This window comes from Sylvia atricapilla, chromosome 1, assembly GCF_009819655.1.
Source record: "Sylvia atricapilla isolate bSylAtr1 chromosome 1, bSylAtr1.pri, whole genome shotgun sequence".
Classification (NCBI taxonomy): Eukaryota; Metazoa; Chordata; class Aves; order Passeriformes; family Sylviidae; genus Sylvia; species Sylvia atricapilla.
Window position 1 is genome coordinate 71,623,453 of NC_089140.1, and position 16,294 is coordinate 71,639,746.

The 16,294-nt window shown below is 37.4% G+C and overlaps 1 protein-coding gene and 1 long non-coding RNA gene across 2 annotated transcripts in view; both read right to left on the reverse strand.

Moving 5' to 3' along the window:
- LOC136365611 (uncharacterized) overlaps positions 1-16,294 on the reverse strand; it is a 671,431-nt gene that overhangs the window by 436,424 nt on the left and 218,713 nt on the right. The window lies entirely within an intron of this gene.
- LOC136365605 (cadherin-6) overlaps positions 1-16,294 on the reverse strand; it is a 104,236-nt gene that overhangs the window by 26,960 nt on the left and 60,982 nt on the right. The window lies entirely within an intron of this gene.

The following is a 16,294-nucleotide window of genomic DNA, read 5'->3' on the forward strand; positions in this document are numbered from 1 at the left end:
ACAAACAAACAAACAAACAAAACCACCAAAAAACAAACAAACAAAACAAAACAAAAAACCCAGAAAACATTAAAATGGCTTCCAAAGTGAGAACACAGGTAATGAAGTTAAAGGGGAAAAATCTGTTAGGTAGCAGATTCCTGGAAAGCATTTCTTTCATAGAAAAAACATGTTTATGTGTCAGGAGAGCTGAATTTTCCCAACCAGATCTTTGCTCTTCTTGATTCAGGGTTAGGAAAAAACCCCTGGCTGAGTCTTTTGCAAAGCACTTAGCAATGCTGGACAGCATGCAGAGGATAGTAAGATTTGTAGATTTAAAGAACCTTGGCATTGACTCCAGCTGTTCCTATGCCCCTACCATGCTGGAAGGGAAGCCTCCAGCAAGACCATATGGTCAACATTTTGGGTTTCCTCCAACTTTTGGCTCAAATCAGAAATCCACAGACAACACACTTGGTGGCACAGTGCTCCACTGTGTGCACATATGCCTATGATCCCTAGAGAAAGCATGTTCTGTGCAAAAAGTCTGCCTTTAAGGGTAAAACTTTCTGTCACCACACATTCCAAGACTGTCCAATAATACAAAATATTGTAACTGTGGCATGCTTAATCATTAGCAGACATGCTGAAACAATCTCAGTTTTCTCCTTCAGGGAGAAAATGGGCATTCTGTGTAATTTTGCACGGAGCACTTTCTCTTGATAAAAAGAATAGCAATAAGTAGGTTTCGTGCAGAATTTTTCATAAACAGATTTCACAGCCCTTCACAAAACCAGTCAATACCATTTGCTTTGTTTTTTGGATAACAAAGTTTCCCAGAAGGCTAATCTTGAAATTTGGAATAGAATTTAGATCTCTTGAGTCCTATTCAGTTGGCCAATTTCCTTGGCCAGGGGGCCTAGAGGAATTATATTATTTACTAGACATAACTTCAGACTCTAAAAAACATCTATCAGACCAGCTTGTTAAGCAGTCAGACTATAAGTCTACTGAAGAAGTAATTTCAATAGGTTATTTGAATAGAACTTTCCTCAAAGGCAACCTGCAACAGAAAAAGCATGAAAATAATTTTGGTTTATAACCGTGTATTTTCATGATTGTTTCACATCAAAAATTCAAGTTCTGTTTGCCTTGAATGCCTGTTTAACTTTGTCAGTATCAGAATGGGACAAAAACAGCCCTCAGTAACAGACTATCATTAATTTGTATGAGTCATGGAATAGGGCTGTTCTGAGACTTGGTAAAGGCTGAACTCCCAAGATCATTTTTATCATCATTTTAATTAAGCTTGGTTTCAATGAACAAAGTAGCAAAAAAAGGTCAAGATAGAAGAGGTGTTGGAACCACTGGAAATAGTTTTCTATAATATTCTTTAACTAGCCTAGACTACTTAAAGAACTGAAAATGGAAACGTGTCAATTGTTTATTAAATTTCCTGTCAATTGTTTATTAAATTTCCACTTCTCCAAAATTAACCCACATGTGTGAGACCCACTGTGACTCTGGATACCAAGACAAAGCACATCTCGGTGTCAACACTGAGAATGAGGTGATCCTCATCCATGGTTCAATCTTTAGACCTCCATTTATATTACTATATTTTGAAAAAAAAAAAATAAATGTTCCCTCTGCCAAAATCCATTCCAACTTCAGTATCTTTAGTTTTACAGCTTTCCTAAAACATGACAGAACAAACTAAGTGCTCAGCTACCCAAGCTGTATGTGGATTATTTACTGTGAGAGTCTGACCTGTGGGAGGTCATGTCCTATATGTATATTACAGAGAGCTAAGGCTGGCTGAATACTTGCTGTACAAACCAGCAATGAATGTACAGCATATCATCCTGTGTGGCCCCACCAACCAGGTTCACAAGGGGTCTCTGAAGGTATGACTGAAATCTATTTGATTTCAGTAAAGGATGATAGCTCTTGCCATAAGATTTTTGTGGGATAGATCTGTATCACATTACCTACTTAATTGCTGGGACAATAATTATATTACCAAAATAGCTTGGATTTCATTCGCTTCTATTCAGAATAATTAAAAAAAAAAAAAAAAAAAAAAAAAAAAAAAAAAAAAAAAAAAAAAAAAAAAAAAAAGTAGTTTTATATATTTAAAAAAAACCAACAAAAAACCCAAGAAAATCTCTAAAAAAGTTTCTCACAGATGACAAATTTGCATCATTGCCTTATGAGAAAAAAAAACCACAAACCCAAAGAAATAAAAAAAAGAGATTTAGTATTTTGGATTACTTTATTTGTCCTTGACCATTTGGTAGAAAAGTTCTACCCAGGCAGAGAAAATCTTCTCTTTCATTTTTTGTTAGATGTCAGTTTATCTTGGAAGTAATATTTTGTTTGTGTGACCTATATGAAGAGGGAAATTGCTCCTGTTATCAGATTAAAAAAATGAATTTGCAAATAAAATTAAAGGACAAAAAGACAGTGCATATTGAGTCCTGAAGAAAGATCTGAAGGTGAGATGTACTTAAAAAATACAGTTGATGGGTTTTGTATATAAAGCTTAACACCACTGGGAGGTTAGGAGGATGAAATGAATGGTAATAACAACCCCATTTTAGGTTGAATTTATTTTTCATTACCCAGACACCTCATTGCAAAGAAAGTTTGCTGTAATGAAGTATTTGCATAAATCACACTGCAGATGCTTTTAGCAGGACGGTTGCTAGCCAATATAAGATATTATAGCTTCACTCTCTTTACTCATCTGTACTGCAAAAAGGTGTCCATTATCCTCTGCATAAAGTTAGTCAAATAAAAGGGCCATGGCAGATAGTCATGGGATAGAATAAAATGTTTGGGACACAGCCCCTATGTAATCTGGGCTGCATCACATAATCATTCCTCAAGACAAAGTTAGTACAGACAATTTAAGTACTCTACTTTAGGACAGATTTTTTACTTCTATCAGAACTCAGTGTTACTCACTGGCCCTTCTTTGAGTTGGTGGCTGAACTGAGCAATACCCCAAGGTAAGCAAGGTGGTGAAGGACTAACTCTATGCAGTAAAAAGCAAATTCATCAGCAATTGCACTGTACTAATATTATAATAAATTGATTCATTCAGAATCTAATCTGAACACTCTTCTGACATTGTCCATCAATCACTGGCTAAGGCTGAGGATGAATGACAAATTAAAGATTTTACTATGCCCTAGGCATACTTTTACTCATTTTACTTTAATACCACTGTAAAATGAACCATCTGGTTTGCTTTTAATGACTTACAGTCAGTTAAAAACTCTCCAGCCTCTATCTTTCTTCTTTTCCTCCCAAATATCCTGGCCCAAACCATTTAAATACATCTACCTGGACATGGGGAAGATTGTACTACTCCTGAAGGAAGAGGTGCTCAAAGTGCACTCAGGACTGCAGAAATAGCTCCTTGTATGGACATTCTGCTTGTTGTCATATACACAATTACTTTAAAGTGAGAGCTGTTTGTGCTTTGCTTTGTTTTGTTTTTTTCTTAAAATTGGCCACAATCCAGAGTAGCCTTGTTCTCCACAGTATGTCTGACAGAGCCTTCCAAAATCTCCAAGGGTAGTGGCAATGGACTGTCTTTGGCACAACATCAAAGAAAAGGGAAGTGAAATCTCTGTTCAAAGTATTTTTACACTAAATTTTTATTTTTTAAATTTATTTGTGGACTGAATATATTGACAGCATTTCTGCTCATCTCCCAACAGATATCATTGCTTCATTTTTCATCCAGGAAAATTTTACTGGGATTTTAAGAATTAAGTTGGGTCCATTCTACACACTCAGGAATTCCTTCAGCAGAGCATATGGGAAGAATTTAGGGGCATCTTCCAAGTGCTTTTGCAGTAAGACTATAAACTGCTGTGGCACAGGGAATAACATCTCCCCAGGTGGGCCATGGCAGGTGCTGGCAGCCACGGGCTGTCCCACCAACCCAGACAGGAGCCACGGGTGACCAGGACAGTCCCAGTGCTGGGTACTGGGAACATCCTGGGAATGGTGACGGCTGGGCAGGGCTGTTGGGAACTGGAGACTGGCCCTGCTGTGGTGTTTCTGGGGCAGGGCCATGTGGCTGACCTGGGTCTTGGGTTCTGGGCAGGAGGACAAGGACAGTCAGACCTGGGGAAAGAACTTGGGGCCGTTTTCCCAACATGCTAAATTCACCTTGATATGAAACTTCATGAAACACCAGGATCATAAATGAATAATTGAATTGAGATCCCATATGTTTTAATAGGTTAAGACTAGCCACTAACTTTTTTGTGTGTTTAAATGGAATACACCAGAGAGAAGTGGCTTTCTAGCACGGATATTTGTAACAAGGTTGTACTGGAAATGTAGTTTTACAGCTGTGGTAATTAAATTCCAAAAAATTGAAATTGCAGGCCGTGACTATTCTCCAGAGTTAAATAACACCCCTCCTCTACCTCATTCTGAAACACTGATTTAAACAGCATAGTTAATCTCATTTATGAAGTGGCTTTAGGTTATGAAAGACAGCTCTAAATTGCAGTTCAGCTTCCACTAATGTCATATTGCTGGTTATGATACCTGGCAATTCAGTGGGTAAAATGGTTTTCTATTCACCCTACAGACCAAGTTCCTTTCCCTTTTGTGCATATTACACACTTGTCACTGAATTTCAGAGCAGTTCCTGAATCTCTGCAAAGATCCAAGTCAATTGACCTTGGGATGTACACACTGAACCGTCAACCTACAATTATGCACAAATAATCTGCCTGTTGTCTCTTATTATCTGTTTGTGTTTTAAAGAGTGACTTGATATTCTGGGGTTGGTTTGGTCCCATTTTTTTCTCCTAACACATTAATGAAATAGAGACCGACTATTAAAATAGTAAGCAAGCAGTTGGTAGTTAACTAATGAAGAGAATAATGGTTTTACTCCTGAGAATATTCATAGCACATGATTTTGCTCCAAATTTACTTTATCCAAACACCAAAATACTGTCTATTAATGAACAAGTTCAACTTCATGTATTGCTTGAGGTTACACAGTGCAACACTGAAGCATTTAGAAAAAACAAAGCATGCAAAAAGAGACTGCTAATTCTGTTATAGTAAAAGTAATAACAACCTTGCACTATTCCTTGGCTCTCCTGGTGCTCTTTACCCCTATAGCATCAACAAAACCCCTCAATTAATATAATAACGAACTCCTTTAGTATCATCAAATAATCAGCACCAGACTTTTCACTCTACTTGGTGACTGTGTCAAAAAGAAAATGTCATTGGCTTTGCACATTAGGTAATAAGTACTAATGTGTAATTTTGGTGAAGTACACACTTCTTTCTAACACACAAAAAATAACTCCAAAGCACTATATACGGGTTCCATATACCTCCATATACACAAAAATACATCACGTATCATCAGGGAAAACACCTACACAAATAATTTATTTCAAGACATTATAGATCCTTTCTTCCAGAAGATATTCCAGAATGTCCACAAAGAGATCCAGCATCACCAGAAATACCATATTTCCTATGGATGTGTGTGCCATGTTTTTTTGGTCTCAAGCATGCTAAGCTCTGAATCCTTTCATACACCACATATCTCATCTAACTCAGCCCTAAGCCAAAGCCTCCTGTCTCTCTCATATCACTCACCTCACTGCATGGTGCTGGATCTTCCTGCTCTGGCCCTTGTCCTTAAATCCTCTAGAAATTGCAAAATGGTGCCACTTCTCATGTTCCTTACATACTTCCTGGAGAAGAACAACCATGGGCCACAGCTGGTGTTGGTTTACATGGTTTACATGACATTAATGATTTTGACACCTTCACATTCCTCTCTAAAATTAAACTCAAGTAAGTTAATGGACTATAGAGCTATTTAGAGGAGGCCAATGGGCAGAGATAGAGGCTAGACTGCTGAACCTGATGATTAGATGGCCATTTGCTTAAAAATAATTTTGAAGACAATCGGGGAAAGATGCTACAGTTATTGGTGCTTACAGAAGATAGAAGATATGACTCCTTTCCATTCTTAAATCAAGCAATTTGAAGATTATAATAAGATTTATACTCTATAGCCTCAAAAGTCAAGAGACAGACTTTGGAGCAAGATTCAAACTGTTATTTTCAAAGAAAACAAAACAATAAAAATTTGACAAGATTAAAAAGAAAGGCAAGCAGACCCTGTGCTAGCAGATCACAGCACCATGATGCCTGATGTCAGGAACAATGCTTTCAAACAGCGGCTGTGTTTAAACTGTTACCATAAGTACTTAAAGCAGATTCACACTCCTGTGTATCTCCTCACTAACTCAAGATCTGTTGTCCCAAGCCATCAGCAGTCTTCCTTTTTCATCACTTTCTTGCCCTAACTGATGTCACAGTTTCTGGAGTAACTGAATTGATTAACTGTAATGATTGGTTTGGTATGGTAAGCACAGTTCCTATACCATAGTTAGTACGATAAACCTGAATATGGTTCAGTGTGATTGATTCCTGAATGTTTGAGTTTATTAATATAGTTTTATCTTGCTTGGCTCTCACTGTACCTAGCAAAGAAAAAGTTGCAACGGGTTCACAGTTCCTGTCCAAAGAAATATCTGTTCTGGAGAGTAGAAATGGTCTTGTTTCCAAAACTAGATGTGCTGTTCTTGTGCCAGCATTATGTTTCTGTTTTTAAGAGCCTCCTCCCACATACACACATTCTTCCTCATCCTGCATTTACAAATAAAAATTCCATATGCTCTTTTGTTTTTGTTTTTTTCTTTTTTTTCTTTTTTGTTGGACTCCCAGACTATATACAGCCTTTGCTTGCAAAATAGGCACTTCTAAATATTCAGCTGAAAACCTGTTTACAACCTCAGTATCTTGTTTTCAAGTCAAGTGGCTTCCAAAAAGAGCCAGTGAAGAAAAGGCCAGATATGAAGGAATGATGCTTGTAGCTGGTTTTCTGTAATTGTTGCATTTCAATTGGCTTCCTTCTGTACAAATGGACACAGATCTTGGAACAACAATGTTAATATTTTTCTATCTGTGTTAGAAATGAGTACGAAATTTTTCTATTTTCATTTCTATATCAAGCTAGTTCTTCCAGACAAAAGCATTCAGTTTTCGGCTCCTTATTCTGTTCCTTCTCCTTCCATTTTATGACCATGCATTGTCTATTAAATTTTTTCTTAATAACTCCTTTTTAATGAACACTGCATTTTTTCCTGTTTCTATTCCTTCCATTTTCAATGGCTCTCTTTTTCTACTGTAGTATATTGTCATAATAAAGGCTAAGACTGAAATAATAAATCATAGAAACACTGAATATGTTGAGTTGGAAGGGATTTATCAGGATCATCGAGGAATCCAAATTCTGACAGAAAACATTAAATCTATAAAAAAATAACGAAATAAAGCACTGAAGAATTACTGAGGTTATAGGAAGTTTCTGCATTTTAGGGTGTTGGTTTCTTTGGAGTTATTGAAAAATATACTATGTCTATTTGATTGCACTTAGATTTTTTTATACATAAGAATTAGTATATCACACTCAAGAATACCTCAAAACCTGGCTCATTCAGCTGTGGAATCCATAGCAGGCTGTGCTTTTATAGAAAGAATACATCTGCAAGATATCATGTTTACAAAAAGTGTATCAACCCTGGCTGCATTCAAACAGGCAGATTAGCAGAAAAACTCAGTAAAGATTGAAAGATTAATAAGAAAAATTGGTAAAGGATGTGAGAATTCAATACTTGAACTAATAAATATAAATTGAATGTTTTATTAAGATAATCACCTCACTGCATAACATGCAAAGGGTAAAAAAAAAAATTTACTAAGGATAACTTTTAACCTAAGTACTGGCTTTTTAAAAGAAAACAAAAAAGAAAGCAGCCATGAGATTCAAGAACAACAGCAGAAAAGCTAAAATTGTACCCACTGCAAACAGGGGAAAAAGCTGTATGCATTCAGAAACAGCACAATCATCTGCAAAATATATTGTCCTGATATTAAGAATTGCAGCAGAATTTGAAAAAAATATTACTGTGATGGTGTCTTTCTGTTTCTTGAGAGTATCAAAATGTCAGTGAACTTTCTCATTCATTCGCAATATTCATTCGCAAAAGTGGCAGTGACAATGTGTTCCCTGTAAATTAATGACACCAAAAGAGGCTAAAACCAGTTTTACAGAGATGAACAAATTCAGAAAATGAACAGATCAAAAAGCACTAAGCATACTTCAAGATACAGAAGCAACCAGGTACTCAAAAGGCAAAATGAGTATAAAAGATGGTGGCATTTGATTTCAAAACAAATAGGACACAGAAAAGTCACCATAATAAGAATAGAAGGGGCTGGAGTGAAAAAAATGATTAAGAAATATAAAGGGCAATGGAATAAGAATTTGTCATTAGATCAGAGACAAGATGTAACATGTTTGCTCACTTTGGAACCTCAGGCTCACATCCTTCAGGCAGGCTGGAAGGTCCAGGAGGACTGGAAGTCTCTTTCTGTGAGGGCCGTATGGCAGGCCACATGGCTTGAGACAGACAAGGACTACAGTTTGGCTGATGTTGAGATCCTTGGTTTAAGGAATGTCAGCCAAAGTGTAATTTGGAATCTGTTGTTCTGTTTTAAATGTATGGAGCTAAGAATAAATATCCATACTCTGGTGACTCACACTTTTATTACACACCCTTCAAAATCACAAATGGGTTTTCTAACCTGAAGTGCAAACATGCAGCCACAGCTAATCAGCTTTGCAAAATATCAAATGGAGTATGTCAATCCTTTCAACACTGCCTGGGACCTTTCAAGTCTTCTCCCTCTTGGGTTCCCCTGCTGCCTTTTTTCTTCGTTGTGATTAAACAGGGACAGTGGCACAAGTGCCTTTCTCCTGTGCTGCAGTACAACGAACACCGAACTTATTCTGATGGCCCTTCTCTCTAGGGGCAGCTGATTATCAGATCTTAATGAATATCTGGCAAAGCTGCAAACTAGGTAAAGGGATTTCTGTGTTCTCTTGAGCTGAGTGCTCCTTAGCACATCTGTGGTAATGCACTTTATTTGTTCCTCTTCCTATTATCTCTAAGCTGAATTATAGCAGGAATTTGCAAAGTTTGCCCTTACAAAGACAAATAGGTCTTTAATTTGTAAGGAACAAGAGACCATGGTGTCAAGTCTGATCTCTATACATAGGGGCTCTTGAGTCTCAGGTCCTTTTATCAAACTTCTTGCTTTTCTTTGAACTACTTTATAACACTAGAAAGAAGCAGTCTTCCTTTCAGACTCTAAGGAACTCAAAACAATTCTGACTCTGACCTCTTACTTGAAAAAAATAAAAATCCATGGTTATATACTGAATTTTCCCAGTTTTACTTAGAGCAGTTGGGTTTCATTATGCCTTTGAAAGATCAAAGAGCTCTCTTCAGCTAAACAGTAGTGATGGTAACAATAGAGCATCATACAGACTTCTGCAATTACCTTCACAAAAGCGTGAAGATCTTGTTCTTCTCTCAAGGAAGGCCAAGGTAGTTTAAAATCCCTGTTTTATGCTTTTGGTCCATCTATTTAAACATCTTTGTCGAAGCAAGAATTATAAGGACCCGGTAGGCATGAGGATTTGCTTTAGTTGAGACACTGGCATTAACTTACTATAAAGTAAAAATGGCTTAGCCAGCTCCAAACTTCTCACAACCTAGCTCAGGTACTAAGAAAACTGTCTTGAATAGCTGAGAAAAAAAAAATTAAAAAAATATTTTATCTAGTGTATACAATTCAGTGATCAGGAACGAAAATTCAAGCCTCTGAATTCTTGAAAGGGCTGTATAAGTCATTTTAGGAGACAGACACTGCTAGCACTGCAAATCCAACACATTAACTGGATAGTCAGTCATTGGCTTCAAGTGTTGAGTCTTAAAGACTAAATGGGAAACTTATTTTGAGACATCACTGATGATTTTCTTGGTATACAAAAAAAAAAAAAAAATACAGTCAAGGAGTGAAGCACCTTTAAGAGTATCTCTGACAAAAACACATGATATGTAAGGCTAAGGCAGGCCTGTAGCTGCAAATACAGTGTCAAGTGTTAATATGGCCTTCGTCACACTCTTCCTGTCTGATCTTAGACAGATCACTATTTGATGCTTCTACATTCTCCCTGCAGTAAGATGTTAACAATGTCCAGTTCTGTATGTAATGATTATAACATGATTTGAGAATCTTGGGTGTAATTCGTTCTGTGTTTATGGAAAGTCTGAGTATCATTTAACAGGAATCAAGAATAGCAATACTGTGGCTTTGCCACAGTTTTCTGTATTTAGAGGGTGGTGTGGATGGCCTTTCCTTAATGCAGCTGCAGTGGTAGAAAATCTATTTGTTCTCAGGTTTTTGTTATTATCCCCCAGCTAAAGGTTACTGTCACCAAAAGTCTGTATGGGTAGGTAGTGGGGTTTCTGCATTCTGAGGTTGGCTATCTAAAGTAGCATTTTGAGGTATCTTAAAAAGTAGCATTTTAAGGTGTCTTAAAATATCCTTGAAAGGAATATGTGTGTTTTCGTATGAGAGGTTAAAGAAAATTTAGCACCTGGCTTGTAATGACATTCAGTGAGAATACAATGAGTTCATAAATGGATGCATGTCTAATCCCCATTTTTCAGTTAGAACTGTGCCTACAGTTCAAGGCACCAACTTTCTTTACAGGTCTTTTCTAGGTCAGAGGAAATGAATTCCAATATCCTGATATCCTTCCAGTGACTGTAATGGGACTTGTGTCCTGTACTGCATTAGTCAATTAGAAACGGGAATTCATATAGTAGAAGATGGCAGCAGGCATTTTCTTGAGCTTAGGAGAAAGTATTTTTTTTAAAGAGTACATTCAGCAAACATGCACTTTAATAATTGTTTTAGTATATGTGCCTTAGTCTTTAAATTATGTGATGTGTATATTTAGAAAAATAGGTCTGTATTGTATGTCCAGCTTTATTTATCTTTGATTTCTCTGGGAATTTACCCAGGGACAGTTGATTACTCTTTATCAGTGGTGAGAATTATCTATTTAATCACTGACAAAATATTTTCTTTGGAGTCATGAACTTTCAAAAATGCTTCATAATTAAATTGTAAGCAAATACAGCACTTTAATTGAGGTATATGAGCACACCCATTTCTAATTCCATGAAAACCTCTACTCTCCTGTGGGGGTAGGGGAGAATCTATCTGAAAGATGAACAGCAAAACAAAACAAAGCAAAAAAACCCCTTGGCCTAATATCCAGAAATGTTTTTACTGGGATATAGTTGAATAAAACATCAGGCTTCTTCAGCAAGTAACAGCTTCTGACTACTCCCTGATGGATGCGCTTGAAAGCAAATGCTCATCCTTTGCTTACTGACAAAGGTGACCCTTTGATATTCTGAGTGCTTGATGCTGACAATCAAACTCTGAAATGTGTGTATGAATTTTATATGCTGTATAAAAGTGTGTGTGTCAGGGAGGAAGAAGGGGGATGGAGAAAGGAAGATACAGACAAATGCTAAAACAAATGAGAACCCACATTCAGATTTAAATGAAGACTTAACAAAAAGTATACTAATTCATATCCACGTGTTTAATTGAGTCATTAATCTGTTTTCACACTCCTGTCATTTAGTTCTATAGGTCAGAAGTTGGGAAAAGGAGAAATATTTCCATTCTGTCATGTTCTCCAACTTTGTTTCTAAACAGATGTTTGTGTTATATGACCAGATAATCAAGGGTTAGTGAGACAGTAGATGCAATATAAAGGGTCACATATTTATCTCTCAACTGGATCCTTTTGAGGAAGGCTCCTCAACCAGAAAAATGTTTATGGGAAATGTTAGGTAAGTCTGCCATTGAGTAGATTCTTCTTTCAAATAAGTATTCCTCAAAGTTCCACTAGTGAGGCTGTGAAGGAACAACTCACAAGACCAGAATGTTGTAGCAGAATGTGGATCCTTACAGAAGCCAGGTCAGAAAGGCAAGAAGGTGGATTAGCAAATAATCAGCACATGTAGCTGGAGCTTTGCTTTGGAACAGGTGACAAATCAGTCAAGATCCTGAGGATTAGAGGACAAGCCAACACAAGACATCACATTAGGTATCTGCCACCGACTGTCAGCTCAAAGAGATGAAGCAGATGCAGCCTTCTTTAGACAGATGGAGGAAACCCTGTGATTGCAGGTCATAGTACTCTTGGGGGACTTTAATCATTCTTATGTTTGCTGGAAGGGCAATATGTCTGTGTGCAAGCAACCCAGGTTTCTGCAGAATGTCCTAAAACAACTTCTTCACCCAGGTGATTGATGAGTTGACCAGAAGGTGTGTTATGCTGGACCCATTCATCATGAAAAAAGGAGAAGTGCCCAGGAATATGGAACGGCACTTCACCCACAGGCCCCAAAGAGCCTTGAGTCAGGCAGAAAATTCTGGTTGAGTGAAGCATTACCCATGGTAGACAAACCAATAAATCAGGAGCCTTTTAAGTAAATTGGACACTCTCAGTTCCATAAAAAAAATAAAAATGGATGCATCTAAGGATGGTGACAGTGATGAAATGTTTCTTTCTATAATGTCTGAAAAAGCCACAGTCTTTGGGGAAGGTACTTAAATTCTCAAAATAGGGAAAGTCACATCAATTCAGGTTCAAGATCCAGAATAGCCTGTCTAGGACCACATAATAATTTTGACTGGAGAACCTGGAATTCTTTTGGTGAGAATACTTGTGTCTATGCTCTCCTAATTATATAATATCTAGTATTCATGAAAGGGAAAAATTCTCTCTGAAGCACATGTAATTGCTGTGATACTATCAGTCTAAAAATTCTAAAGGAAATTGTTCATTAAATATTTCTGTAGGTAAAATAACAGATATTTATAAGGTGAATGGTGTAGACTCTGACAGGATCTACCTGCATGAGGGTCAAGCTCACCTGAGTTTACAAATACCACAAATATACATGCAAGAGTTTTCTTAAACAGGCATTAACTCTTTGCTTGCAACACCCTTGGCAGTTGTTATTCCTAAAATGTGGGTTATGTTATTCCCATTCTGTGAGTAATTTTAGCCATTGTAAGCAGCATTAACTGTGCTTTAAGCAACTGACCTGAAATATGTAAAACTACTCGAAGTGGAAAGGAACTATGAAAAAATGCTCTGACACCTCAGTCTGCATGCCCTTTACATCCTCTGCCAGTGCCTCGATCATCTGGATTGCAAGAGCTGTGAGGTACAAGGAAGTATGTCAAAGAACCAAATGTACACATATGTTGTTTCTGTCTTTTGAGGAGAATATGGCTTTCTACTAATGACATGCTAGACACAAAAATTATACAAATTACTTGACTGAACTTGATGTTGCCTTCCAACACAAAGATATAGAATGGGCAGAGATGACCAATATGCTAAAGATGAGTAATGATCATTATATGAGCCTGTGCAACACATCGAAACCTCCTTTGTTCCAGCAGACATCTAATGTGAAACATCACCTGATGTTTCACAAAGAGACAAAGTATGAAATAATGCCAGAGGGACAATATTCCTATAAAGAGAGGCCATTTCAGCTGAGCTCTCCAGGAGCCCTGCCCTGTACCACATGGCATATCCATGGGGATAGAAGGACTGCAGTCTTCATCAAATTATTCGACTCCAAAATAAACAACTCTGTCAAGAAAACAGTGGGAATTATAACTCTAACATAAACGTTTGCTTATGTTTCCCCCTTGTCCTTTAATGAAAGTATTTAACTCCCAGCTCACTCAGTGTTTTGTTTTTTTTTTTTTTCTTTAAAACCTTAGTTTTTCTGTTTGGGGATTTTTTTTTTTTATGAAATTAGAAGACAGGAGAGAAAGGACTGATATTTTTTTTCTTCTCTTTTTCTTCCAGAGGGAAATTCTTTCCTTTCTTTCATCTGCCACCTCAGACTCTCATGACAACTACAAGCTTCACTGCATCCTGAAGTACTTGCAAGTGCATGCTGAGGTTTCTTTCACCCCATTAATGGTGAAAGCAAGCCACAGCCTGCATTAGCGCATATGGATCAACAGTAGGCATTCACATCACAACACATTTTCAGTTTGTGTTTTGAAATGTTACACTGACTGGCCTCAGCTCTCAACCTGCTGCTGCCCCACTGTGAACTGATGTTCACCAGTGAGGGAAATGGCAGCAAAAGAAAAGAGAGGCACAGAAAATACATTTAATTTAATAAAGAGATTCCTCTAAGCTTTATGGTTTACTATATTTGGTAAGCCAACTGTAAACAACAAATGGTGGAGTAACAATGGTTGTCTTAGGCCTGAAAGAGGGATTTTATTTTTTAGCCGTCCCTAGCCTTCAGAATTTATATTCATGATGTTGCAACTTCACGGGGAGAATGCTACTGTGCTAAACAAACAAATAAGAAAATAGTAATTGCAGCCCCAAATAACAGCAATCTAAATAATCCATATTCAAGCATGAACTTCACATGTAGTCTCTCCCTATAGAGGAAGAGTAATATGATCAGCTGTTTTTCTACAGCTAAAAGTCTAGGGACACACAATTCAGGACTATGTGCAGGCAGCTAACAAGAGTAGAATAGGATAATCTGTGAAAAAATGTGATCCAAAATATAAGCACTGGTATGAGTGGGTAATTAGCATGAGGAAAACAAAATTGTTTTGTTTGAGACGAAAAATGAAAAATAAGAATTAACAGAAATATTGCCTTGAGGGTCCCAGGATTTGCTTGCTTCTGTAGGTGGAATGGGAAGAAGGGGAGGAGGTTCTGTATCGCTACACTGTAAGTACCATCATGTGCCATAATGTAGGAAATGTGGTTTGTTTGAAACAGATGGTTGTAAGACTCTTATATTGTGTAATATATTTGGATACAAGGATGATGCCAAGTAGATTCACAATTACAGTGATCGTAAACATTAACCATGTTGTATTTCCTGCCTTTTCATTTTCTGAATAGCATCCTTGCCCATCCCACCCATTGCTCATTATCTCCTTTTTTAGCCCCCGTGTGATGGTTCAAAACCTGCAAGCTGTTTCTGGATTGTCATCCTGGGCCTCTCTAACCTCTTGACTGTCCCTCATTATGGAGTTATCTCTATTCTGCAGGGACTGACAGTACAGAGAACTTATATCAGTGCCAGTAAATCTTTCAAAGAGGAATACAAGACAAGTGTGTGTATGTGTGTGCAATTCAATATAGAAATGAAGGGCGCTTGGGAAAGTCAAGTGGTGGAACACAAAATATGACTGATGGATGAGGAATAATGGAAGCGCAGGTGCACCACAGCATTTGTTCTACTTTTTAAGAGAATGACAAGTACTATTGAAGAAAGAGGCAGGTGACCTAATCATATAAACTGGGGTGGGGAGAAAAGGGGCTAAGAACTCTGATTTCCTTTGTTTTCCAATCTTAGTTTTGAACTCTCTGAATTTTAGCTGTGCAGAAGGCCGCTTAACCTCCCTGCACATCAGTTTTGTCACATGCAAAAGGTTGGTCTGTATCTTCTGGATGCAGAATGCAAAATCTACACCCTGAGAGAGGCTACTCTAATAATCAAAAATGAGTGGAAAATTGCTTTGAGACACTCTCTGAATAAACAGAAGTTACAAGGGTAACTTTTAACTTTAGTCATTGCAAAAATAACAGATAGTCACTGTGCTTGGATCAGAAAACTGAAGGCAGCAAGCACGCATTTTAGTGCAAGTTACATGCAAGGAAAACAAATACTGAACAAGTGTCTCCTGGTAAAGGTGCATAAAGGATGTTAAAAATGCAGATGGGGGAGTAATTTCAGTTTGAGATTTCACATCTTGCCTTTTTGGGGAACTAAAATTTTAAAGCTAAGTACAGAATACTAGCTCACTAAAATCTGAGAGAAAGTAAAGATTTCTCTTACTAGTTATCATGCCATCCAGTTAAGATATGATAACTTTTAACCATTGGTGTAATGCTACCCATTATTTCCTAAAATGCTGAAAAGGCATGGACTGTATTATATGACAGTAATTGTCTTTGTTTAAATAGCCCCTTGTGTGTGCTCACAGCCAGATAATTTTGCCTCACTATGTTGCTTAGTCCCTCTACTTGCAATGGCTTGGAGAGATTCTGCCTTTTGTTTCATTTGCTTCTGCTGAAATACACTGCTGTGCTTGCCTTCAGAATAGTTGTAGCCAGAAGTAAAGTCAGACAAAAGAAAGAAAAACACTGCTGAAACTATACTGTGATAAAATTTAGTTCATCCCCTCCTCAAAAGCAGGGTCAACAGTACCTTAAATCATTCCTTGACAGAGGGGAATT